We start from the raw sequence: 23267 nt of genomic DNA, 5'->3' as shown, positions 1-23267 counted from the left end.
TTAACTAACAAGATGGTGTTCTTTAGAATATTTACCAAACTTGATTTATCTCTATACTCCCCCCCCCACCCCACCCCCAGTGAGATATATTGCCTCAAATGGACGCTTCTCAAGATGTGCGCGGGCTCTAGGAGATGACGTTTGGCTTAGGGTCTAGGCTACCAAATTTAGGGTTAGGGTAACGATTTTGGGGTTAGGGTTAGGGTAACGATGTTGGGGTTTAGGGTTAGAGTAACCAAATTAGGGCTAGTACAGATCAAACATAACCGATAACCAGCCAAATTTCAGCTGTTTTCCCTTGTCTACGACCATACCACAGGGAAAGCACCGGTTCTCGTCCGATCACCGAAGTTAAGCCCTGTCGGGCGGGGTTAGTACTTGGATGGGTGACCGCCTGGGAATACCCCGTGTTGTAGGCTTCATTTTTTCCTTTGCTTACTCTCTCAACGTTTTATCCGGGTAAACCGCTTCCGATACTCACGGCGTCCCGTAGACGAGTGAGGAGTAAAAGAAAAACTAACATAACAGGGAGGAGAGAAATCATTTTGCCACAACTTGCCGAGCTTGTGGCCAAAATCATTTCCCAATGCAAGAGAGCGAGCAAACGAAGGAGCGATGGCGCGCGCTCGAGATCTCAACACATTGTTGTGACAAATTCCACATTTGTACGTGACATCGAATCATTCGCACGCTCCCACGAATCACAAATAGGAAAACACGCACACTTTTACAGCACTTTCAAGGCCTCAAGACATGTCAAAACATTCCCACGATTAATAGAGGCGGATGGATTCAAAGTGACTGAAACGAAGCGAAGCGGCAACAGGTTCCACATTTTTACTTACTCGTCTGCCTCTTTGTTTGCTCGCTCGCTGGAACGAACGTTCCCTCCTCTCGCTCGCTCGCAATAAGAAATACATGACAACAAAACCTCGCCTGCCACAGGTATGGTTGACAATGTACTCACGTTTCTAAAACAAATGCTTTTCTTGCCCATGTATCGTTCGTTCTTTGCTTAGTCCATCCGTCGGTTAGTTAGTCAGTCACTCCTCCGCTTGGTTTCCTCTCCTTTTCTTTCGCAAACAAACGAACAAAATAATGCAGAAAGCACACACATCTATCTACAACAGCTCTACTCACATCCTCACAAAAACTCACCTTCATTTACAATCACTTCTATTCCTCCAAATCTCTCTGCCAACACGCAGGCCACTTCTGTCTGTCTCTCTTTCTTTCCATGGCTTTTTGCTTTCTTTTTCCCTTGCTGCTCTTCTTCTCTCTTCATTCCAGTTCCAGTTCCAGTTCACCCTGTTTAACGGTCAACTCCAAAATCAAGATCAATTCATTAGTCAGTCAGGGGTTAAGGGCAAGATATTTTACATCAGCTTTTCGGGGACGAGCGCGAACGCAGGTCCCCACTACCAGAAATTATACGCTCGAGTTACCCACATTTGGGGTAATCGCAAGGGTCAACCCAGTCCAAGTGCAATGAAAGGGCCTCGCCTTGAGAGGACTGCCTCCTTGATCACAGTACCTCCCGCGTCAGGTAAGTATGCCTGAAAGGCATACGCTTGCCGTGGTAAAACTCTCCCTCACCTATGTCCTTGTGGTACTGCTTTGCACGCTTCAAATCAGCCAGTGTCAGTTGCCGCCTTGGCCCGTCATGTCTTTTTCCGCCTTCCCTTTGGAGCTGCAGGGCTCCTGTGCACAGAAGAGAATGCTATAGTCATTATTTTTCCTTTCATTAAATGTGTCTTCCCCAAAAGGGAAGTGGGCCACACTCGGAGGTAGTGCTATACCGAGGCAACCCGTGGCTGGGACGAGGCAAGCCTCTTTTCCACAGCCCAGTTCCAAAAATCAGTTTAATATATGAGCTACTCAATGAGCAGCGTATCAGATATTAAGCTGATAAGAACAGATACTACACTTGATCTTAGCCAAAAGGCCGAGAAGCGATACCCACCAATACCCTCAATCAAGGGGGTGGTAGAGGGATCCTTCCCACAGTATATGGTGGATAGTAGCAGGTAGCCCCCAGAAGCCCTTGCGAGTCCCAAAAACGGACCCAGTGGCTCATCGGTTGGTAATCTTCTCATTGTAACTTTAAGACGCCAGCCACATACACTTAACTAACAAGATGGTGTTCTTTAGAATATTTACCAAACTTGATTTATCTCTATACTCCCCCCCCCCACCCCACCCCCAGTGAGATATATTGCCTCAAATGGACGCTTCTCAAGATGTGCGCGGGCTCTAGGAGATGACGTTTGGCTTAGGGTCTAGGCTACCAAATTTAGGGTTAGGGTAACGATTTTGGGGTTAGGGTTAGGGTAACGATGTTGGGGTTTAGGGTTAGAGTAACCAAATTAGGGCTAGTACAGATCAAACATAACCGATAACCAGCCAAATTTCAGCTGTTTTCCCTTGTCTACGACCATACCACAGGGAAAGCACCGGTTCTCGTCCGATCACCGAAGTTAAGCCCTGTCGGGCGGGGTTAGTACTTGGATGGGTGACCGCCTGGGAATACCCCGTGTTGTAGGCTTCATTTTTTCCTTTGCTTACTCTCTCAACGTTTTATCCGGGTAAACCGCTTCCGATACTCACGGCGTCCCGTAGACGAGTGAGGAGTAAAAGAAAAACTAACATAACAGGGAGGAGAGAAATCATTTTGCCACAACTTGCCGAGCTTGTGGCCAAAATCATTTCCCAATGCAAGAGAGCGAGCAAACGAAGGAGCGATGGCGCGCGCTCGAGATCTCAACACATTGTTGTGACAAATTCCACATTTGTACGTGACATCGAATCATTCGCACGCTCCCACGAATCACAAATAGGAAAACACGCACACTTTTACAGCACTTTCAAGGCCTCAAGACATGTCAAAACATTCCCACGATTAATAGAGGCGGATGGATTCAAAGTGACTGAAACGAAGCGAAGCGGCAACAGGTTCCACATTTTTACTTACTCGTCTGCCTCTTTGTTTGCTCGCTCGCTGGAACGAACGTTCCCTCCTCTCGCTCGCTCGCAATAAGAAATACATGACAACAAAACCTCGCCTGCCACAGGTATGGTTGACAATGTACTCACGTTTCTAAAACAAATGCTTTTCTTGCCCATGTATCGTTCGTTCTTTGCTTAGTCCATCCGTCGGTTAGTTAGTCAGTCACTCCTCCGCTTGGTTTCCTCTCCTTTTCTTTCGCAAACAAACGAACAAAATAATGCAGAAAGCACACACATCTATCTACAACAGCTCTACTCACATCCTCACAAAAACTCACCTTCATTTACAATCACTTCTATTCCTCCAAATCTCTCTGCCAACACGCAGGCCACTTCTGTCTGTCTCTCTTTCTTTCCATGGCTTTTTGCTTTCTTTTTCCCTTGCTGCTCTTCTTCTCTCTTCATTCCAGTTCCAGTTCCAGTTCACCCTGTTTAACGGTCAACTCCAAAATCAAGATCAATTCATTAGTCAGTCAGGGGTTAAGGGCAAGATATTTTACATCAGCTTTTCGGGGACGAGCGCGAACGCAGGTCCCCACTACCAGAAATTATACGCTCGAGTTACCACATTTGGGGTAATCGCAAGGGTCAACCCAGTCCAAGTGCAATGAAAGGGCCTCGCCTTGAGAGGACTGCCTCCTTGATCACAGTACCTCCCGCGTCAGGTAAGTATGCCTGAAAGGCATACGCTTGCCGTGGTAAAACTCTCCCTCACCTATGTCCTTGTGGTACTGCTTTGCACGCTTCAAATCAGCCAGTGTCAGTTGCCGCCTTGGCCCGTCATGTCTTTTTCCGCCTTCCCTTTGGAGCTGCAGGGCTCCTGTGCACAGAAGAGAATGCTATAGTCATTATTTTTCCTTTCATTAAATGTGTCTTCCCCAAAAGGGAAGTGGGGCCACACTCGGAGGTAGTGCTATACCGAGGCAACCCGTGGCTGGGACGAGGCAAGCCTCTTTTCCACAGCCCAGTTCCAAAAATCAGTTTAATATATGAGCTACTCAATGAGCAGCGTATCAGATATTAAGCTGATAAGAACAGATACTACACTTGATCTTAGCCAAAAGGCCGAGAAGCGATACCCACCAATACCCTCAATCAAGGGGGTGGTAGAGGGATCCTTCCCACAGTATATGGTGGATAGTAGCAGGTAGCCCCCAGAAGCCCTTGCGAGTCCCAAAAACGGACCCAGTGGCTCATCGGTTGGTAATCTTCTCATTGTAACTTTTTAAGACGCCAGCCACATACACTTAACTAACAAGATGGTGTTCTTTAGAATATTTACCAAACTTGATTTATCTCTATACTCCCCCCCCCCACCCCACCCCCAGTGAGATATATTGCCTCAAATGGACGCTTCTCAAGATGTGCGCGGGCTCTAGGAGATGACGTTTGGCTTAGGGTCTAGGCTACCAAATTTAGGTTAGGGTAACGATTTTGGGGTTAGGGTTAGGGTAACGATGTTGGGGTTTAGGGTTAGAGTAACCAAATTAGGGCTAGTACAGATCAAACATAACCGATAACCAGCCAAATTTCAGCTGTTTTCCCTTGTCTACGACCATACCACAGGGAAAGCACCGGTTCTCGTCCGATCACCGAAGTTAAGCCCTGTCGGGCGGGGTTAGTACTTGGATGGGTGACCGCCTGGGAATACCCCGTGTTGTAGGCTTCATTTTTTTCCTTTGCTTACTCTCTCAACGTTTTATCCGGGTAAACCGCTTCCGATACTCACGGCGTCCCGTAGACGAGTGAGGAGTAAAAGAAAAACTAACATAACAGGGAGGAGAGAAATCATTTTGCCACAACTTGCCGAGCTTGTGGCCAAAATCATTTCCCAATGCAAGAGAGCGAGCAAACGAAGGAGCGATGGCGCGCGCTCGAGATCTCAACACATTGTTGTGACAAATTCCACATTTGTACGTGACATCGAATCATTCGCACGCTCCCACGAATCACAAATAGGAAAACACGCACACTTTTACAGCACTTTCAAGGCCTCAAGACATGTCAAAACATTCCCACGATTAATAGAGGCGGATGGATTCAAAGTGACTGAAACGAAGCGAAGCGGCAACAGGTTCACATTTTTACTTACTCGTCTGCCTCTTTGTTTGCTCGCTCGCTGGAACGAACGTTCCCTCCTCTCGCTCGCTCGCAATAAGAAATACATGACAACAAAACCTCGCCTGCCACAGGTATGGTTGACAATGTACTCACGTTTCTAAAACAAATGCTTTTCTTGCCCATGTATCGTTCGTTCTTTGCTTAGTCCATCCGTCGGTTAGTTAGTCAGTCACTCCTCCGCTTGGTTTCCTCTCCTTTTCTTTCGCAAACAAACGAACAAAATAATGCAGAAAGCACACACATCTATCTACAACAGCTCTACTCACATCCTCACAAAAACTCACCTTCATTTACAATCACTTCTATTCCTCCAAATCTCTCTGCCAACACGCGGCCACTTCTGTCTGTCTCTCTTTCTTTCCATGGCTTTTGCTTTCTTTTTCCCTTGCTGCTCTTCTTCTCTCTTCATTCCAGTTCCAGTTCCAGTTCACCCTGTTTAACGGTCAACTCCAAAATCAAGATCAATTCATTAGTCAGTCAGGGGTTAAGGGCAAGATATTTTACATCAGCTTTTCGGGGACGAGCGCGAACGCAGGTCCCCACTACCAGAAATTATACGCTCGAGTTACCCACATTTGGGTAATCGCCAAGGGTCAACCCAGTCCAAGTGCAATGAAAGGGCCTCGCCTTGAGAGGACTGCCTCCTTGATCACAGTACCTCCCGCGTCAGGTAAGTATGCCTGAAAGGCATACGCTTGCCGTGGTAAAACTCTCCCTCACCTATGTCCTTGTGGTACTGCTTTGCACGCTTCAAATCAGCCAGTGTCAGTTGCCGCCTTGGCCCGTCATGTCTTTTTCCGCCTTCCCTTTGGAGCTGCAGGGCTCCTGTGCACAGAAGAGAATGCTATAGTCATTATTTTTCCTTTCATTAAATGTGTCTTCCCCAAAAGGGAAGTGGGCCACACTCGGAGGTAGTGCTATACCGAGGCAACCCGTGGCTGGGACGAGGCAAGCCTCTTTTCCACAGCCCAGTTCCAAAAATCAGTTTAATATATGAGCTACTCAATGAGCAGCGTATCAGATATTAAGCTGATAAGAACAGATACTACACTTGATCTTAGCCAAAAGGCCGAGAAGCGATACCCACCAATACCCTCAATCAAGGGGGTGGTAGAGGGATCCTTCCCACAGTATATGGTGGATAGTAGCAGGTAGCCCCCAGAAGCCCTTGCGAGTCCCAAAAACGGACCCAGTGGCTCATCGGTTGGTAATCTTCTCATTGTAACTTTAAGACGCCAGCCACATACACTTAACTAACAAGATGGTGTTCTTTAGAATATTTACCAAACTTGATTTATCTCTATACTCCCCCCCCCCACCCCACCCCCAGTGAGATATATTGCCTCAAATGGACGCTTCTCAAGATGTGCGCGGGCTCTAGGAGATGACGTTTGGCTTAGGGTCTAGGCTACCAAATTTAGGGTTAGGGTAACGATTTTGGGGTTAGGGTTAGGGTAACGATGTTGGGGTTTAGGGTTAGAGTAACCAAATTAGGGCTAGTACAGATCAAACATAACCGATAACCAGCCAAATTTCAGCTGTTTTCCCTTGTCTACGACCATACCACAGGGAAAGCACCGGTTCTCGTCCGATCACCGAAGTTAAGCCCTGTCGGGCGGGGTTAGTACTTGGATGGGTGACCGCCTGGGAATACCCCGTGTTGTAGGCTTCATTTTTTCCTTTGCTTACTCTCTCAACGTTTTATCCGGGTAAACCGCTTCCGATACTCACGGCGTCCCGTAGACGAGTGAGGAGTAAAAGAAAAACTAACATAACAGGGAGGAGAGAAATCATTTTGCCACAACTTGCCGAGCTTGTGGCCAAAATCATTTCCCAATGCAAGAGAGCGAGCAAACGAAGGAGCGATGGCGCGCGCTCGAGATCTCAACACATTGTTGTGACAAATTCCACATTTGTACGTGACATCGAATCATTCGCACGCTCCCACGAATCACAAATAGGAAAACACGCACACTTTTACAGCACTTTCAAGGCCTCAAGACATGTCAAAACATTCCCACGATTAATAGAGGCGGATGGATTCAAAGTGACTGAAACGAAGCGAAGCGGCAACAGGTTCCACATTTTTACTTACTCGTCTGCCTCTTTGTTTGCTCGCTCGCTGGAACGAACGTTCCCTCCTCTCGCTCGCTCGCAATAAGAAATACATGACAACAAAACCTCGCCTGCCACAGGTATGGTTGACAATGTACTCACGTTTCTAAAACAAATGCTTTTCTTGCCCATGTATCGTTCGTTCTTTGCTTAGTCCATCCGTCGGTTAGTTAGTCAGTCACTCCTCCGCTTGGTTTCCTCTCCTTTTCTTTCGCAAACAAACGAACAAAAATAATGCAGAAAGCACACACATCTATCTACAACAGCTCTACTCACATCCTCACAAAAACTCACCTTCATTTACAATCACTTCTATTCCTCCAAATCTCTCTGCCAACACGCAGGCCACTTCTGTCTGTCTCTCTTTCTTTCCATGGCTTTTTGCTTTCTTTTTCCCTTGCTGCTCTTCTTCTCTCTTCATTCCAGTTCCAGTTCCAGTTCACCCTGTTTAACGGTCAACTCCAAAATCAAGATCAATTCATTAGTCAGTCAGGGGTTAAGGGCAAGATATTTTACATCAGCTTTTCGGGGACGAGCGCGAACGCAGGTCCCCACTACCAGAAATTATACGCTCGAGTTACCCACATTTGGGGTAATCGCAAGGGTCAACCCAGTCCAAGTGCAATGAAAGGGCCTCGCCTTGAGAGGACTGCCTCCTTGATCACAGTACCTCCCGCGTCAGGTAAGTATGCCTGAAAGGCATACGCTTGCCGTGGTAAAACTCTCCCTCACCTATGTCCTTGTGGTACTGCTTTGCACGCTTCAAATCAGCCAGTGTCAGTTGCCGCCTTGGCCCGTCATGTCTTTTTCCGCCTTCCCTTTGGAGCTGCAGGGCTCCTGTGCACAGAAGAGAATGCTATAGTCATTATTTTTCCTTTCATTAAATGTGTCTTCCCCAAAAGGGAAGTGGGCCACACTCGGAGGTAGTGCTATACCGAGGCAACCCGTGGCTGGGACGAGGCAAGCCTCTTTTCCACAGCCCAGTTCCAAAAATCAGTTTAATATATGAGCTACTCAATGAGCAGCGTATCAGATATTAAGCTGATAAGAACAGATACTACACTTGATCTTAGCCAAAAGGCCGAGAAGCGATACCCACCAATACCCTCAATCAAGGGGGTGGTAGAGGGATCCTTCCCACAGTATATGGTGGATAGTAGCAGGTAGCCCCCAGAAGCCCTTGCGAGTCCCAAAAACGGACCCAGTGGCTCATCGGTTGGTAATCTTCTCATTGTAACTTTAAGACGCCAGCCACATACACTTAACTAACAAGATGGTGTTCTTTAGAATATTTACCAAACTTGATTTATCTCTATACTCCCCCCCCCCACCCCACCCCCAGTGAGATATATTGCCTCAAATGGACGCTTCTCAAGATGTGCGCGGGCTCTAGGAGATGACGTTTGGCTTAGGGTCTAGGCTACCAAATTTAGGGTTAGGGTAACGATTTTGGGGTTAGGGTTAGGGTAACGATGTTGGGGTTTAGGGTTAGAGTAACCAAATTAGGGCTAGTACAGATCAAACCTAACCGATAACCAGCCAAATTTCAGCTGTTTTCCCTTGTCTACGACCATACCACAGGGAAAGCACCGGTTCTCGTCCGATCACCGAAGTTAAGCCCTGTCGGGCGGGGTTAGTACTTGGATGGGTGACCGCCTGGGAATACCCCGTGTTGTAGGCTTCATTTTTTCCTTTGCTTACTCTCTCAACGTTTTATCCGGGTAAACCGCTTCCGATACTCACGGCGTCCCGTAGACGAGTGAGGAGTAAAAGAAAAACTAACATAACAGGGAGGAGAGAAATCATTTTGCCACAACTTGCCGAGCTTGTGGCCAAAATCATTTCCCAATGCAAGAGAGCGAGCAAACGAAGGAGCGATGGCGCGCGCTCGAGATCTCAACACATTGTTGTGACAAATTCCACATTTGTACGTGACATCGAATCATTCGCACGCTCCCACGAATCACAAATAGGAAAACACGCACACTTTTACAGCACTTTCAAGGCCTCAAGACATGTCAAAACATTCCCACGATTAATAGAGGCGGATGGATTCAAAGTGACTGAAACGAAGCGAAGCGGCAACAGGTTCCACATTTTTACTTACTCGTCTGCCTCTTTGTTTGCTCGCTCGCTGGAACGAACGTTCCCTCCTCTCGCTCGCTCGCAATAAGAAATACATGACAACAAAACCTCGCCTGCCACAGGTATGGTTGACAATGTACTCACGTTTCTAAAACAAATGCTTTTCTTGCCCATGTATCGTTCGTTCTTTGCTTAGTCCATCCGTCGGTTAGTTAGTCAGTCACTCCTCCGCTTGGTTTCCTCTCCTTTTCTTTCGCAAACAAACGAACAAAATAATGCAGAAAGCACACACATCTATCTACAACAGCTCTACTCACATCCTCACAAAAACTCACCTTCATTTACAATCACTTCTATTCCTCCAAATCTCTCTGCCAACACGCAGGCCACTTCTGTCTGTCTCTCTTTCTTTCCATGGCTTTTTGCTTTCTTTTTCCCTTGCTGCTCTTCTTCTCTCTTCATTCCAGTTCCAGTTCCAGTTCACCCTGTTTAACGGTCAACTCCAAAATCAAGATCAATTCATTAGTCAGTCAGGGGTTAAGGGCAAGATATTTTACATCAGCTTTTCGGGGACGAGCGCGAACGCAGGTCCCCACTACCAGAAATTATACGCTCGAGTTACCCACATTTGGGGTAATCGCAAGGGTCAACCCAGTCCAAGTGCAATGAAAGGGCCTCGCCTTGAGAGGACTGCCTCCTTGATCACAGTACCTCCCGCGTCAGGTAAGTATGCCTGAAAGGCATACGCTTGCCGTGGTAAAACTCTCCCTCACCTATGTCCTTGTGGTACTGCTTTGCACGCTTCAAATCAGCCAGTGTCAGTTGCCGCCTTGGCCCGTCATGTCTTTTTCCGCCTTCCCTTTGGAGCTGCAGGGCTCCTGTGCACAGAAGAGAATGCTATAGTCATTATTTTTCCTTTCATTAAATGTGTCTTCCCCAAAAGGGAAGTGGGCCACACTCGGAGGTAGTGCTATACCGAGGCAACCCGTGGCTGGGACGAGGCAAGCCTCTTTTCCACAGCCCAGTTCCAAAAATCAGTTTAATATATGAGCTACTCAATGAGCAGCGTATCAGATATTAAGCTGATAAGAACAGATACTACACTTGATCTTAGCCAAAAGGCCGAGAAGCGATACCCACCAATACCCTCAATCAAGGGGGTGGTAGAGGGATCCTTCCCACAGTATATGGTGGATAGTAGCAGGTAGCCCCCAGAAGCCCTTGCGAGTCCCAAAAACGGACCCAGTGGCTCATCGGTTGGTAATCTTCTCATTGTAACTTTAAGACGCCAGCCACATACACTTAACTAACAAGATGGTGTTCTTTAGAATATTTACCAAACTTGATTTATCTCTATACTCCCCCCCCCCACCCCACCCCCAGTGAGATATATTGCCTCAAATGGACGCTTCTCAAGATGTGCGCGGGCTCTAGGAGATGACGTTTGGCTTAGGGTCTAGGCTACCAAATTTAGGGTTAGGGTAACGATTTTGGGGTTAGGGTTAGGGTAACGATGTTGGGGTTTAGGGTTAGAGTAACCAAATTAGGGCTAGTACAGATCAAACATAACCGATAACCAGCCAAATTTCAGCTGTTTTCCCTTGTCTACGACCATACCACAGGGAAAGCACCGGTTCTCGTCCGATCACCGAAGTTAAGCCCTGTCGGGCGGGGTTAGTACTTGGATGGGTGACCGCCTGGGAATACCCCGTGTTGTAGGCTTCATTTTTTCCTTTGCTTACTCTCTCAACGTTTTATCCGGGTAAACCGCTTCCGATACTCACGGCGTCCCGTAGACGAGTGAGGAGTAAAAGAAAAACTAACATAACAGGGAGGAGAGAAATCATTTTGCCACAACTTGCCGAGCTTGTGGCCAAAATCATTTCCCAATGCAAGAGAGCGAGCAAACGAAGGAGCGATGGCGCGCGCTCGAGATCTCAACACATTGTTGTGACAAATTCCACATTTGTACGTGACATCGAATCATTCGCACGCTCCCACGAATCACAAATAGGAAAACACGCACACTTTTACAGCACTTTCAAGGCCTCAAGACATGTCAAAACATTCCCACGATTAATAGAGGCGGATGGATTCAAAGTGACTGAAACGAAGCGAAGCGGCAACAGGTTCCACATTTTTACTTACTCGTCTGCCTCTTTGTTTGCTCGCTCGCTGGAACGAACGTTCCCTCCTCTCGCTCGCTCGCAATAAGAAATACATGACAACAAAACCTCGCCTGCCACAGGTATGGTTGACAATGTACTCACGTTTCTAAAACAAATGCTTTTCTTGCCCATGTATCGTTCGTTCTTTGCTTAGTCCATCCGTCGGTTAGTTAGTCAGTCACTCCTCCGCTTGGTTTCCTCTCCTTTTCTTTCGCAAACAAACGAACAAAATAATGCAGAAAGCACACACATCTATCTACAACAGCTCTACTCACATCCTCACAAAAACTCACCTTCATTTACAATCACTTCTATTCCTCCAAATCTCTCTGCCAACACGCAGGCCACTTCTGTCTGTCTCTCTTTCTTTCCATGGCTTTTTGCTTTCTTTTTCCCTTGCTGCTCTTCTTCTCTCTTCATTCCAGTTCCAGTTCCAGTTCACCCTGTTTAACGGTCAACTCCAAAATCAAGATCAATTCATTAGTCAGTCAGGGGTTAAGGGCAAGATATTTTACATCAGCTTTTCGGGGACGAGCGCGAACGCAGGTCCCCACTACCAGAAATTATACGCTCGAGTTACCCACATTTGGGGTAATCGCAAGGGTCAACCCAGTCCAAGTGCAATGAAAGGGCCTCGCCCTTGAGAGGACTGCCTCCTTGATCACAGTACCTCCCGCGTCAGGTAAGTATGCCTGAAAGGCATACGCTTGCCGTGGTAAAACTCTCCCTCACCTATGTCCTTGTGGTACTGCTTTGCACGCTTCAAATCAGCCAGTGTCAGTTGCCGCCTTGGCCCGTCATGTCTTTTTCCGCCTTCCCTTTGGAGCTGCAGGGCTCCTGTGCACAGAAGAGAATGCTATAGTCATTATTTTTCCTTTCATTAAATGTGTCTTCCCCAAAAGGGAAGTGGGCCACACTCGGAGGTAGTGCTATACCGAGGCAACCCGTGGCTGGGACGAGGCAAGCCTCTTTTCCACAGCCCAGTTCCAAAAATCAGTTTAATATATGAGCTACTCAATGAGCAGCGTATCAGATATTAAGCTGATAAGAACAGATACTACACTTGATCTTAGCCAAAAGGCCGAGAAGCGATACCCACCAATACCCTCAATCAAGGGGGTGGTAGAGGGATCCTTCCCACAGTATATGGTGGATAGTAGCAGGTAGCCCCCAGAAGCCCTTGCGAGTCCCAAAAACGGACCCAGTGGCTCATCGGTTGGTAATCTTCTCATTGTAACTTTAAGACGCCAGCCACATACACTTAACTAACAAGATGGTGTTCTTTAGAATATTTACCAAACTTGATTTATCTCTATACTCCCCCCCCCCACCCCACCCCCAGTGAGATATATTGCCTCAAATGGACGCTTCTCAAGATGTGCGCGGGCTCTAGGAGATGACGTTTGGCTTAGGGTCTAGGCTACCAAATTTAGGGTTAGGGTAACGATTTTGGGGTTAGGGTTAGGGTAACGATGTTGGGGTTTAGGGTTAGAGTAACCAAATTAGGGCTAGTACAGATCAAACATAACCGATAACCAGCCAAATTTCAGCTGTTTTCCCTTGTCTACGACCATACCACAGGGAAAGCACCGGTTCTCGTCCGATCACCGAAGTTAAGCCCTGTCGGGCGGGGTTAGTACTTGGATGGGTGACCGCCTGGGAATACCCCGTGTTGTAGGCTTCATTTTTCCTTTGCTTACTCTCTCAACGTTTTATCCGGGTAAACCGCTTCCGATACTCACGGCGTCCCGTAGACGAGTGAGGAGTAAAAGAAAAACTAACATAACAGGGAGGAGAGAAATCATTTTGCCACAACTTGCCGAGCTTGTGGCCAAAATCATTTCCCAATGCAAGAGAGCGAGCAAACGAAGGAGCGATGGCGCGCGCTCGAGATCTCAACACATTGTTGTGACAAATTCCACATTTGTACGTGACATCGAATCATTCGCACGCTCCCACGAATCACAAATAGGAAAACACGCACACTTTTACAGCACTTTCAAGGCCTCAAGACATGTCAAACATTCCCACGATTAATAGAGGCGGATGGATTCAAAGTGACTGAAACGAAGCGAAGCGGCAACAGGTTCCACATTTTTACTTACTCGTCTGCCTCTTTGTTTGCTCGCTCGCTGGAACGAACGTTCCCTCCTCTCGCTCGCTCGCAATAAGAAATACATGACAACAAAACCTCGCCTGCCACAGGTATGGTTGACAATGTACTCACGTTTCTAAAACAAATGCTTTTCTTGCCCATGTATCGTTCGTTCTTTGCTTAGTCCATCCGTCGGTTAGTTAGTCAGTCACTCCTCCGCTTGGTTTCCTCTCCTTTTCTTTCGCAAACAAACGAACAAAATAATGCAGAAAGCACACACATCTATCTACAACAGCTCTACTCACATCCTCACAAAAACTCACCTTCATTTACAATCACTTCTATTCCTCCAAATCTCTCTGCCAACACGCAGGCCACTTCTGTCTGTCTCTCTTTCTTTCCATGGCTTTTTGCTTTCTTTTTCCCTTGCTGCTCTTCTTCTCTCTTCATTCCAGTTCCAGTTCCAGTTCACCCTGTTTAACGGTCAACTCCAAAATCAAGATCAATTCATTAGTCAGTCAGGGGTTAAGGGCAAGATATTTTACATCAGCTTTTCGGGGACGAGCGCGAACGCAGGTCCCCACTACCAGAAATTATACGCTCGAGTTACCCACATTTGGGGTAATCGCAAGGGTCAACCCAGTCCAAGTGCAATGAAAGGGCCTCGCCTTGAGAGGACTGCCTCCTTGATCACAGTACCTCCCGCGTCAGGTAAGTATGCCTGAAAGGCATACGCTTGCCGTGGTAAAACTCTCCCTCACCTATGTCCTTGTGGTACTGCTTTGCACGCTTCAAATCAGCCAGTGTCAGTTGCCGCCTTGGCCCGTCATGTCTTTTTCCGCCTTCCCTTTGGAGCTGCAGGGCTCCTGTGCACAGAAGAGAATGCTATAGTCATTATTTTTCCTTTCATTAAATGTGTCTTCCCCAAAAGGGAAGTGGGCCACACTCGGAGGTAGTGCTATACCGAGGCAACCCGTGGCTGGGACGAGGCAAGCCTCTTTTCCACAGCCCAGTTCCAAAAATCAGTTTAATATATGAGCTACTCAATGAGCAGCGTATCAGATATTAAGCTGATAAGAACAGATACTACACTTGATCTTAGCCAAAAGGCCGAGAAGCGATACCCACCAATACCCTCAATCAAGGGGGTGGTAGAGGGATCCTTCCCACAGTATATGGTGGATAGTAGCCAGGTAGCCCCCAGAAGCCCTTGCGAGTCCCAAAAACGGACCCAGTGGCTCATCGGTTGGTAATCTTCTCATTGTAACTTTAAGACGCCAGCCACATACACTTAACTAACAAGATGGTGTTCTTTAGAATATTTACCAAACTTGATTTATCTCTATACTCCCCCCCCCACCCCACCCCCAGTGAGATATATTGCCTCAAATGGACGCTTCTCAAGATGTGCGCGGGCTCTAGGAGATGACGTTTGGCTTAGGGTCTAGGCTACCAAATTTAGGGTTAGGGTAACGATTTTGGGGTTAGGGTTAGGGTAACGATGTTGGGGTTTAGGGTTAGAGTAACCAAATTAGGGCTAGTACAGATCAAACATAACCGATAACCAGCCAAATTTCAGCTGTTTTCCTTGTCTACGACCATACCACAGGGAAAGCACCGGTTCTCGTCCGATCACCGAAGTACAGCCCTGTCGGGCGGGGTTAGTACTTGGATGGGTGACCGCCTGGGAATACCCCGTGTTGTAGGCTTCATTTTTTCCTTTGCTTACTCTCTCAACGTTTTATCCGGGTAAACCGCTTCCGATACTCACGGCGTCCCGTAGACGAGTGAGGAGTAAAAGAAAAACTAACATAACAGGGAGGAGAGAAATCATTTTGCCACAACTTGCCGAGCTTGTGGCCAAAATCATTTCCCAATGCAAGAGAGCGAGCAAACGAAGGAGCGATGGCGCGCGCTCGAGATCTCAACACATTGTTGTGACAAATTCCACATTTGTACGTGACATCGAATCATTCGCACGCTCCCACGAATCACAAATAGGAAAACACGCACACTTTTACAGCACTTTCAAGGCCTCAAGACATGTCAAAACATTCCCACGATTAATAGAGGCGGATGGATTCAAAGTGACTGAAACGAAGCGAAGCGGCAACAGGTTCCACATTTTTACTTACTCGTCTGCCTCTTTGTTTGCTCGCTCGCTGGAACGAACGTTCCCTCCTCTCGCTCGCTCGCAATAAGAAATACATGACAACAAAACCTCGCCTGCCACAGGTATGGTTGACAATGTACTCACGTTTCTAAAACAAATGCTTTTCTTGCCCATGTATCGTTCGTTCTTTGCTTAGTCCATCCGTCGGTTAGTTAGTCAGTCACTCCTCCGCTTGGTTTCCTCTCCTTTTCTTTCGCAAACAAACGAACAAAATAATGCAGAAAGCACACACATCTATCTACAACAGCTCTACTCACATCCTCACAAAAACTCACCTTCATTTACAATCACTTCTATTCCTCCAAATCTCTCTGCCAACACGCAGGCCACTTCTGTCTGTCTCTCTTTCTTTCCATGGCTTTTTGCTTTCTTTTTCCCTTGCTGCTCTTCTTCTCTCTTCATTCCAGTTCCAGTTCCAGTTCACCCTGTTTAACGGTCAACTCCAAAATCAAGATCAATTCATTAGTCAGTCAGGGGTTAAGGGCAAGATATTTTACATCAGCTTTTCGGGGACGAGCGCGAACGCAGGTCCCCACTACCAGAAATTATACGCTCGAGTTACCCACATTTGGGGTAATCGCAAGGGTCAACCCAGTCCAAGTGCAATGAAAGGGCCTCGCCTTGAGAGGACTGCCTCCTTGATCACAGTACCTCCCGCGTCAGGTAAGTATGCCTGAAAGGCATACGCTTGCCGTGGTAAAACTCTCCCTCACCTATGTCCTTGTGGTACTGCTTTGCACGCTTCAAATCAGCCAGTGTCAGTTGCCGCCTTGGCCCGTCATGTCTTTTTCCGCCTTCCCTTTGGAGCTGCAGGGCTCCTGTGCACAGAAGAGAATGCTATAGTCATTATTTTTCCTTTCATTAAATGTGTCTTCCCCAAAAGGGAAGTGGGCCACACTCGGAGGTAGTGCTATACCGAGGCAACCCGTGGCTGGGACGAGGCAAGCCTCTTTTCCACAGCCCAGTTCCAAAAATCAGTTTAATATAGAGCTACTCAATGAGCAGCGTATCAGATATTAAGCTGATAAGAACAGATACTACACTTGATCTTAGCCAAAAGGCCGAGAAGCGATACCCACCAATACCCTCAATCAAGGGGGTGGTAGAGGGATCCTTCCCACAGTATATGGTGGATAGTAGCAGGTAGCCCCCAGAAGCCCTTGCGAGTCCCAAAAACGGACCCAGTGGCTCATCGGTTGGTAATCTTCTCATTGTAACTTTAAGACGCCAGCCACATACACTTAACTAACAAGATGGTGTTCTTTAGAATATTTACCAAACTTGATTTATCTCTATACTCCCCCCCCCCACCCCACCCCCAGTGAGATATATTTGCCTCAAATGGACGCTTCTCAAGATGTGCGCGGGCTCTAGGAGATGACGTTTGGCTTAGGGTCTAGGCTACCAAATTTAGGTTAGGGTAACGATTTTGGGGTTAGGGTTAGGGTAACGATGTTGGGGTTTAGGGTTAGAGTAACCAAATTAGGGCTAGTACAGATCAAACATAACCGATAACCAGCCAAATTTCAGCTGTTTTCCCTTGTCTACGACCATACCACAGGGAAAGCACCGGTTCTCGTCCGATCACCGAAGTTAAGCCCTGTCGGGCGGGGTTAGTACTTGGATGGGTGACCGCCTGGGAATACCCCGTGTTGTAGGCTTCATTTTTTTCCTTTGCTTACTCTCTCAACGTTTTATCCGGGTAAACCGCTTCCGATACTCACGGCGTCCCGTAGACGAGTGAGGAGTAAAAGAAAAACTAACATAACAGGGAGGAGAGAAATCATTTTGCCACAACTTGCCGAGCTTGTGGCCAAAATCATTTCCCAATGCAAGAGAGCGAGCAAACGAAGGAGCGATGGCGCGCGCTCGAGATCTCAACACATTGTTGTGACAAATTCCACATTTGTACGTGACATCGAATCATTCGCACGCTCCCACGAATCACAAATAGGAAAACACGCACACTTTTACAGCACTTTCAAGGCCTCAAGACATGTCAAAACATTCCCACGATTAATAGAGGCGGATGGATTCAAAGTGACTGAAACGAAGCGAAGCGGCAACAGGTTCCACATTTTTACTTACTCGTCTGCCTCTTTGTTTGCTCGCTCGCTGGAACGAACGTTCCCTCCTCTCGCTCGCTCGCAATAAGAAATACATGACAACAAAACCTCGCCTGCCACAGGTATGGTTGACAATGTACTCACGTTTCTAAAACAAATGCTTTTCTTGCCCATGTATCGTTCGTTCTTTGCTTAGTCCATCCGTCGGTTAGTTAGTCAGTCACTCCTCCGCTTGGTTTCCTCTCCTTTTCTTTCGCAAACAAACGAACAAAATAATGCAGAAAGCACACACATCTATCTACAACAGCTCTACTCACATCCTCACAAAAACTCACCTTCATTTACAATCACTTCTATTCCTCCAAATCTCTCTGCCAACACGCAGGCCACTTCTGTCTGTCTCTCTTTCTTTCCATGGCTTTTTGCTTTCTTTTTTCCCTTGCTGCTCTTCTTCTCTCTTCATTCCAGTTCCAGTTCAGTTCACCCTGTTTAACGGTCAACTCCAAAATCAAGATCAATTCATTAGTCAGTCAGGGGTTAAGGGCAAGATATTTTACATCAGCTTTTCGGGACGAGCGCGAACGCAGGTCCCCACTACCAGAAATTATACGCTCGAGTTACCCACATTTGGGGTAATCGCAAGGGTCAACCCAGTCCAAGTGCAATGAAAGGGCCTCGCCTTGAGAGGACTGCCTCCTTGATCACAGTACCTCCCGCGTCAGGTAAGTATGCCTGAAAGGCATACGCTTGCCGTGGTAAAACTCTCCCTCACCTATGTCCTTGTGGTACTGCTTTGCACGCTTCAAATCAGCCAGTGTCAGTTGCCGCCTTGGCCCGTCATGTCTTTTTCCGCCTTCCCTTTGGAGCTGCAGGGCTCCTGTGCACAGAAGAGAATGCTATAGTCATTATTTTTCCTTTCATTAAATGTGTCTTCCCCAAAAGGGAAGTGGGCCACACTCGGAGGTAGTGCTATACCGAGGCAACCCCGTGGCTGGGACGAGGCAAGCCTCTTTTCCACAGCCCAGTTCCAAAAATCAGTTTAATATATGAGCTACTCAATGAGCAGCGTATCAGATATTAAGCTGATAAGAACAGATACTACACTTGATCTTAGCCAAAAGGCCGAGAAGCGATACCCACCAATACCCTCAATCAAGGGGGTGGTAGAGGGATCCTTCCCACAGTATATGGTGGATAGTAGCAGGTAGCCCCCAGAAGCCCTTGCGAGTCCCAAAAACGGACCCAGTGGCTCATCGGTTGGTAATCTTCTCATTGTAACTTTAAGACGCCAGCCACATACACTTAACTAACAAGATGGTGTTCTTTAGAATATTTACCAAACTTGATTTATCTCTATACTCCCCCCCCCCCACCCCACCCCCAGTGAGATATATTGCCTCAAATGGACGCTTCTCAAGATGTGCGCGGGCTCTAGGAGATGACGTTTGGCTTAGGGTCTAGGCTACCAAATTTAGGGTTAGGGTAACGATTTTGGGTTAGGGTTAGGGTAACGATGTTGGGGTTTAGGGTTAGAGTAACCAAATTAGGGCTAGTACAGATCAAACATAACCGATAACCAGCCAAATTTCAGCTGTTTTCCCTTGTCTACGACCATACCACAGGGAAAGCACCGGTTCTCGTCCGATCACCGAAGTTAAGCCCTGTCGGGCGGGGTTAGTACTTGGATGGGTGACCGCCTGGGAATACCCCGTGTTGTAGGCTTCATTTTTTCCTTTGCTTACTCTCTCAACGTTTTATCCGGGTAAACCGCTTCCGATACTCACGGCGTCCCGTAGACGAGTGAGGAGTAAAAGAAAAACTAACATAACAGGGAGGAGAGAAATCATTTTGCCACAACTTGCCGAGCTTGTGGCCAAAATCATTTCCCAATGCAAGAGAGCGAGCAAACGAAGGAGCGATGGCGCGCGCTCGAGATCTCAACACATTGTTGTGACAAATTCCACATTTGTACGTGACATCGAATCATTCGCACGCTCCCACGAATCACAAATAGGAAAACACGCACACTTTTACAGCACTTTCAAGGCCTCAAGACATGTCAAAACATTCCCACGATTAATAGAGGCGGATGGATTCAAAGTGACTGAAACGAAGCGAAGCGGCAACAGGTTCCACATTTTTACTTACTCGTCTGCCTCTTTGTTTGCTCGCTCGCTGGAACGAACGTTCCCTCCTCCTCGCTCGCTCGCAATAAGAAATACATGACAACAAAACCTCGCCTGCCACAGGTATGGTTGACAATGTACTCACGTTTCTAAAACAAATGCTTTTCTTGCCCATGTATCGTTCGTTCTTTGCTTAGTCCATCCGTCGGTTAGTTAGTCAGTCACTCCTCCGCTTGGTTTCCTCTCCTTTTCTTTCGCAAACAAACGAACAAAATAATGCAGAAAGCACACACATCTATCTACAACAGCTCTACTCACATCCTCACAAAAACTCACCTTCATTTACAATCACTTCTATTCCTCCCAAATCTCTCTGCCAACACGCAGGCCACTTCTGTCTGTCTCTCTTTCTTTCCATGGCTTTTTGCTTTCTTTTTCCCTTGCTGCTCTTCTTCTCTCTTCATTCCAGTTCCAGTTCCAGTTCACCCTGTTTAACGGTCAACTCCAAAATCAAGATCAATTCATTAGTCAGTCAGGGGTTAAGGGCAAGATATTTTACATCAGCTTTTCGGGGACGAGCGCGAACGCAGGTCCCCACTACCAGAAATTATACGCTCGAGTTACCCACATTTGGGGTAATCGCAAGGGTCAACCCAGTCCAAGTGCAATGAAAGGGCCTCGCCTTGAGAGGACTGCCTCCTTGATCACAGTACCTCCCGCGTCAGGTAAGTATGCCTGAAAGGCATACGCTTGCCGTGGTAAAACTCTCCCTCACCTATGTCCTTGTGGTACTGCTTTTGCACGCTTCAAATCAGCCAGTGTCAGTTGCCGCCTTGGCCCGTCATGTCTTTTTCCGCTTCCCTTTGGAGCTGCAGGGCTCCTGTGCACAGAAGAGAATGCTATAGTCATTATTTTTCCTTTCATTAAATGTGTCTTCCCCAAAAGGGAAGTGGGCCACACTCGGAGGTAGTGCTATACCGAGGCAACCCGTGGCTGGGACGAGGCAAGCCTCTTTTCCACAGCCCAGTTCCAAAAATCAGTTTAATATATGAGCTACTCAATGAGCAGCGTATCAGATATTAAGCTGATAAGAACAGATACTACACTTGATCTTAGCCAAAAGGCCGAGAAGCGATACCCACCAATACCCTCAATCAAGGGGGTGGTAGAGGATCCTTCCCACAGTATATGGTGGATAGTAGCAGGTAGCCCCCAGAAGCCCTTGCGAGTCCCAAAAACGGACCCAGTGCTCATCGGTTGGTAATCTTCTCATTGTAACTTTAAGACGCCAGCCACATACACTTAACTAACAAGATGGTGTTCTTTAGAATATTTACCAAACTTGATTTATCTCTATACTCCCCCCCCCCACCCCACCCCCAGTGAGATATATTGCCTCAAATGGACGCTTCTCAAGATGTGCGCGGGCTCTAGGAGATGACGTTTGGCTTAGGGTCTAGGCTACCAAATTTAGGGTTAGGGTAACGATTTTTGGGGTTAGGGTTAGGGTAACGATGTTGGGGTTTAGGGTTAGAGTAACCAAATTAGGGCTAGTACAGATCAAACATAACCGATAACCAGCCAAATTTCAGCTGTTTTTCCCTTGTCTACGACCATACCACAGGGGAAAGCACCGGTTCTCGTCCGATCACCGAAGTTAAGCCCTGTCGGGCCGGGGTTAGTACTTGGATGGGTGACCGCCTGGGAATACCCCGTGTTGTAGCTTCATTTTTTCCTTTGCTTACTCTCTCAACGTTTTATCCGGGTAAACCGCTTCCGATACTCACGGCGTCCCGTAGACGAGTGAGGAGTAAAAGAAAAACTAACATAACAGGGAGGAGAGAAATCATTTTGCCACAACTTGCCGAGCTTGTGGCCAAAATCATTTCCCAATGCAAGAGAGCGAGCAAACGAAGGAGCGATGGCGCGCGCTCGAGATCTCAACACATTGTTGTGACAAATTCCACATTTGTACGTGACATCGAATCATTCGCACGCTCCCACGAATCACAAATAGGAAAACACGCACACTTTTACAGCACTTTCAAGGCCTCAAGACATGTCAAAACATTCCCACGATTAATAGAGGCGGATGGATTCAAAGTGACTGAAACGAAGCGAGCGGGCAACAGGTTCCACATTTTTACTTACTCGTCTGCCTCTTTGTTTGCTCGCTCGCTGGAACGAACGTTCCCTCCTCTCGCTCGCTCGCAATAAGAAATACATGACAACAAAACCTCGCCTGCCACAGGTATGGTTGACAATGTACTCACGTTTCTAAAACAAATGCTTTTCTTGCCCATGTATCGTTCGTTCTTTGCTTAGTCCATCCGTCGGTTAGTTAGTCAGTCACTCCTCCGCTTGGTTTCCTCTCCTTTTCTTTCGCAAACAAACGAACAAAATAATGCAGAAAGCACACACATCTATCTACAACAGCTCTACTCACATCCTCACAAAAACTCACCTTCATTTACAATCACTTCTATTCCTCCAAATCTCTCTGCCAACACGCAGGCCACTTCTGTCTGTCTCTCTTTCTTTCCATGGCTTTTTGCTTTCTTTTTCCCTTGCTGCTCTTCTTCTCTCTTCATTCCAGTTCCAGTTCCAGTTCACCCTGTTTAACGGTCAACTCCAAAATCAAGATCAATTCATTAGTCAGTCAGGGGTTAAGGGCAAGATATTTTACATCAGCTTTTCGGGGACGAGCGCGAACGCAGGTCCCCACTACCAGAAATTATAACGCTCGAGTTACCCACATTTGGGGTAATCGCAAGGGTCAACCCAGTCCAAGTGCAATGAAAGGGCCTCGCCTTGAGAGGACTGCCTCCTTGATCACAGTACCTCCCGCGTCAGGTAAGTATGCCTGAAAGGCATACGCTTGCCGTGGTAAAACTCTCCCTCACCTATGTCCTTGTGGTACTGCTTTGCACGCTTCAAATCAGCCAGTGTCAGTTGCCGCCTTGGCCCGTCATGTCTTTTTCCGCCTTCCCTTTGGAGCTGCAGGGCTCCTGTGCACAGAAGAGAATGCTATAGTCATTATTTTTCCTTTCATTAAATGTGTCTTCCCAAAAGGGAAGTGGGCCACACTCGGAGGTAGTGCTATACGAGGCAACCCGTGGCTGGGACGAGGCAAGCTCTTTTCCACAGCCCAGTTCCAAAAATCAGTTTAATATATGAGCTACTCAATGAGCAGCGTATCAGATATTAAGCTGATAAGAACAGATACTACACTTGATCTTAGCCAAAAGGCCGAGAAGCGATACCCACCAATACCCTCAATCAAGGGGGTGGTAGAGGGATCCTTCCCACAGT

General features: G+C 47.2%; 33 non-coding genes across 33 annotated transcripts; 11 read left to right on the top strand and 22 right to left on the bottom strand.

Moving 5' to 3' along the window:
* Positions 1 to 300: 300 nt before the first annotated feature.
* Positions 301 to 419, top strand: LOC148738803 (5S ribosomal RNA). The gene has a single exon (XR_015998077.1). It is a non-coding gene; the product is annotated as a 5S ribosomal RNA (ribosomal RNA).
* A 971-nt stretch (positions 420 to 1390) lies between these two features.
* LOC148738802 (U1 spliceosomal RNA) lies at positions 1391 to 1554 on the bottom strand. Its single transcript, XR_015997775.1, has one exon. It is a non-coding gene; the product is annotated as a U1 spliceosomal RNA (small nuclear RNA).
* A 211-nt stretch (positions 1555 to 1765) lies between these two features.
* LOC148738801 (U2 spliceosomal RNA) lies at positions 1766 to 1957 on the bottom strand. Its single transcript, XR_015997575.1, has one exon. It is a non-coding gene; the product is annotated as a U2 spliceosomal RNA (small nuclear RNA).
* A 469-nt stretch (positions 1958 to 2426) lies between these two features.
* Positions 2427 to 2545, top strand: LOC148738800 (5S ribosomal RNA). The gene has a single exon (XR_015998076.1). It is a non-coding gene; the product is annotated as a 5S ribosomal RNA (ribosomal RNA).
* Positions 2546 to 3516: 971 nt separating this feature from the next.
* LOC148738799 (U1 spliceosomal RNA) lies at positions 3517 to 3679 on the bottom strand. The gene has a single exon (XR_015997921.1). It is a non-coding gene; the product is annotated as a U1 spliceosomal RNA (small nuclear RNA).
* Positions 3680 to 3891: 212 nt separating this feature from the next.
* LOC148738798 (U2 spliceosomal RNA) lies at positions 3892 to 4083 on the bottom strand. Its single transcript, XR_015997722.1, has one exon. It is a non-coding gene; the product is annotated as a U2 spliceosomal RNA (small nuclear RNA).
* A 470-nt stretch (positions 4084 to 4553) lies between these two features.
* LOC148738797 (5S ribosomal RNA) lies at positions 4554 to 4672 on the top strand. The gene has a single exon (XR_015998075.1). It is a non-coding gene; the product is annotated as a 5S ribosomal RNA (ribosomal RNA).
* Positions 4673 to 5641: 969 nt separating this feature from the next.
* LOC148738796 (U1 spliceosomal RNA) lies at positions 5642 to 5805 on the bottom strand. Its single transcript, XR_015997947.1, has one exon. It is a non-coding gene; the product is annotated as a U1 spliceosomal RNA (small nuclear RNA).
* A 211-nt stretch (positions 5806 to 6016) lies between these two features.
* LOC148738795 (U2 spliceosomal RNA) lies at positions 6017 to 6208 on the bottom strand. The gene has a single exon (XR_015997574.1). It is a non-coding gene; the product is annotated as a U2 spliceosomal RNA (small nuclear RNA).
* A 469-nt stretch (positions 6209 to 6677) lies between these two features.
* LOC148738794 (5S ribosomal RNA) lies at positions 6678 to 6796 on the top strand. Its single transcript, XR_015998074.1, has one exon. It is a non-coding gene; the product is annotated as a 5S ribosomal RNA (ribosomal RNA).
* Positions 6797 to 7768: 972 nt separating this feature from the next.
* LOC148738793 (U1 spliceosomal RNA) lies at positions 7769 to 7932 on the bottom strand. The gene has a single exon (XR_015997774.1). It is a non-coding gene; the product is annotated as a U1 spliceosomal RNA (small nuclear RNA).
* Positions 7933 to 8143: 211 nt separating this feature from the next.
* LOC148738792 (U2 spliceosomal RNA) lies at positions 8144 to 8335 on the bottom strand. The gene has a single exon (XR_015997573.1). It is a non-coding gene; the product is annotated as a U2 spliceosomal RNA (small nuclear RNA).
* A 469-nt stretch (positions 8336 to 8804) lies between these two features.
* LOC148738791 (5S ribosomal RNA) lies at positions 8805 to 8923 on the top strand. The gene has a single exon (XR_015998073.1). It is a non-coding gene; the product is annotated as a 5S ribosomal RNA (ribosomal RNA).
* Positions 8924 to 9894: 971 nt separating this feature from the next.
* LOC148738790 (U1 spliceosomal RNA) lies at positions 9895 to 10058 on the bottom strand. Its single transcript, XR_015997773.1, has one exon. It is a non-coding gene; the product is annotated as a U1 spliceosomal RNA (small nuclear RNA).
* Positions 10059 to 10269: 211 nt separating this feature from the next.
* Positions 10270 to 10461, bottom strand: LOC148738789 (U2 spliceosomal RNA). The gene has a single exon (XR_015997572.1). It is a non-coding gene; the product is annotated as a U2 spliceosomal RNA (small nuclear RNA).
* Positions 10462 to 10930: 469 nt separating this feature from the next.
* LOC148738788 (5S ribosomal RNA) lies at positions 10931 to 11049 on the top strand. The gene has a single exon (XR_015998072.1). It is a non-coding gene; the product is annotated as a 5S ribosomal RNA (ribosomal RNA).
* Positions 11050 to 12020: 971 nt separating this feature from the next.
* LOC148738787 (U1 spliceosomal RNA) lies at positions 12021 to 12185 on the bottom strand. The gene has a single exon (XR_015997935.1). It is a non-coding gene; the product is annotated as a U1 spliceosomal RNA (small nuclear RNA).
* A 211-nt stretch (positions 12186 to 12396) lies between these two features.
* LOC148738786 (U2 spliceosomal RNA) lies at positions 12397 to 12588 on the bottom strand. The gene has a single exon (XR_015997571.1). It is a non-coding gene; the product is annotated as a U2 spliceosomal RNA (small nuclear RNA).
* Positions 12589 to 13057: 469 nt separating this feature from the next.
* LOC148738785 (5S ribosomal RNA) lies at positions 13058 to 13176 on the top strand. Its single transcript, XR_015998070.1, has one exon. It is a non-coding gene; the product is annotated as a 5S ribosomal RNA (ribosomal RNA).
* Positions 13177 to 14145: 969 nt separating this feature from the next.
* On the bottom strand, positions 14146 to 14309 carry LOC148738784 (U1 spliceosomal RNA). Its single transcript, XR_015997772.1, has one exon. It is a non-coding gene; the product is annotated as a U1 spliceosomal RNA (small nuclear RNA).
* Positions 14310 to 14520: 211 nt separating this feature from the next.
* On the bottom strand, positions 14521 to 14712 carry LOC148738783 (U2 spliceosomal RNA). The gene has a single exon (XR_015997570.1). It is a non-coding gene; the product is annotated as a U2 spliceosomal RNA (small nuclear RNA).
* Positions 14713 to 15180: 468 nt separating this feature from the next.
* Positions 15181 to 15299, top strand: LOC148738782 (5S ribosomal RNA). Its single transcript, XR_015997464.1, has one exon. It is a non-coding gene; the product is annotated as a 5S ribosomal RNA (ribosomal RNA).
* Positions 15300 to 16270: 971 nt separating this feature from the next.
* Positions 16271 to 16434, bottom strand: LOC148738781 (U1 spliceosomal RNA). Its single transcript, XR_015997771.1, has one exon. It is a non-coding gene; the product is annotated as a U1 spliceosomal RNA (small nuclear RNA).
* Positions 16435 to 16645: 211 nt separating this feature from the next.
* LOC148738780 (U2 spliceosomal RNA) lies at positions 16646 to 16836 on the bottom strand. The gene has a single exon (XR_015997719.1). It is a non-coding gene; the product is annotated as a U2 spliceosomal RNA (small nuclear RNA).
* A 469-nt stretch (positions 16837 to 17305) lies between these two features.
* LOC148738779 (5S ribosomal RNA) lies at positions 17306 to 17424 on the top strand. The gene has a single exon (XR_015998069.1). It is a non-coding gene; the product is annotated as a 5S ribosomal RNA (ribosomal RNA).
* Positions 17425 to 18395: 971 nt separating this feature from the next.
* On the bottom strand, positions 18396 to 18559 carry LOC148738778 (U1 spliceosomal RNA). Its single transcript, XR_015997924.1, has one exon. It is a non-coding gene; the product is annotated as a U1 spliceosomal RNA (small nuclear RNA).
* A 211-nt stretch (positions 18560 to 18770) lies between these two features.
* LOC148738777 (U2 spliceosomal RNA) lies at positions 18771 to 18963 on the bottom strand. Its single transcript, XR_015997724.1, has one exon. It is a non-coding gene; the product is annotated as a U2 spliceosomal RNA (small nuclear RNA).
* Positions 18964 to 19432: 469 nt separating this feature from the next.
* LOC148738776 (5S ribosomal RNA) lies at positions 19433 to 19551 on the top strand. Its single transcript, XR_015998068.1, has one exon. It is a non-coding gene; the product is annotated as a 5S ribosomal RNA (ribosomal RNA).
* Positions 19552 to 20524: 973 nt separating this feature from the next.
* On the bottom strand, positions 20525 to 20688 carry LOC148738775 (U1 spliceosomal RNA). Its single transcript, XR_015997770.1, has one exon. It is a non-coding gene; the product is annotated as a U1 spliceosomal RNA (small nuclear RNA).
* A 211-nt stretch (positions 20689 to 20899) lies between these two features.
* Positions 20900 to 21091, bottom strand: LOC148738774 (U2 spliceosomal RNA). Its single transcript, XR_015997568.1, has one exon. It is a non-coding gene; the product is annotated as a U2 spliceosomal RNA (small nuclear RNA).
* Positions 21092 to 21560: 469 nt separating this feature from the next.
* On the top strand, positions 21561 to 21681 carry LOC148738773 (5S ribosomal RNA). The gene has a single exon (XR_015997469.1). It is a non-coding gene; the product is annotated as a 5S ribosomal RNA (ribosomal RNA).
* A 970-nt stretch (positions 21682 to 22651) lies between these two features.
* LOC148738772 (U1 spliceosomal RNA) lies at positions 22652 to 22816 on the bottom strand. Its single transcript, XR_015997943.1, has one exon. It is a non-coding gene; the product is annotated as a U1 spliceosomal RNA (small nuclear RNA).
* A 210-nt stretch (positions 22817 to 23026) lies between these two features.
* On the bottom strand, positions 23027 to 23216 carry LOC148738771 (U2 spliceosomal RNA). Its single transcript, XR_015997733.1, has one exon. It is a non-coding gene; the product is annotated as a U2 spliceosomal RNA (small nuclear RNA).
* Positions 23217 to 23267: the final 51 nt, after the last annotated feature.

The sequence above is a fragment of the Stylophora pistillata genome, chromosome 2 (assembly GCF_964205215.1).
Source record: "Stylophora pistillata chromosome 2, jaStyPist1.2, whole genome shotgun sequence".
NCBI classification, from domain to species: domain Eukaryota; kingdom Metazoa; phylum Cnidaria; class Anthozoa; order Scleractinia; family Pocilloporidae; genus Stylophora; species Stylophora pistillata.
Note: the sequence above shows the minus strand (reverse complement) of the source record. Positions and strands in the feature narration are given on the sequence as shown.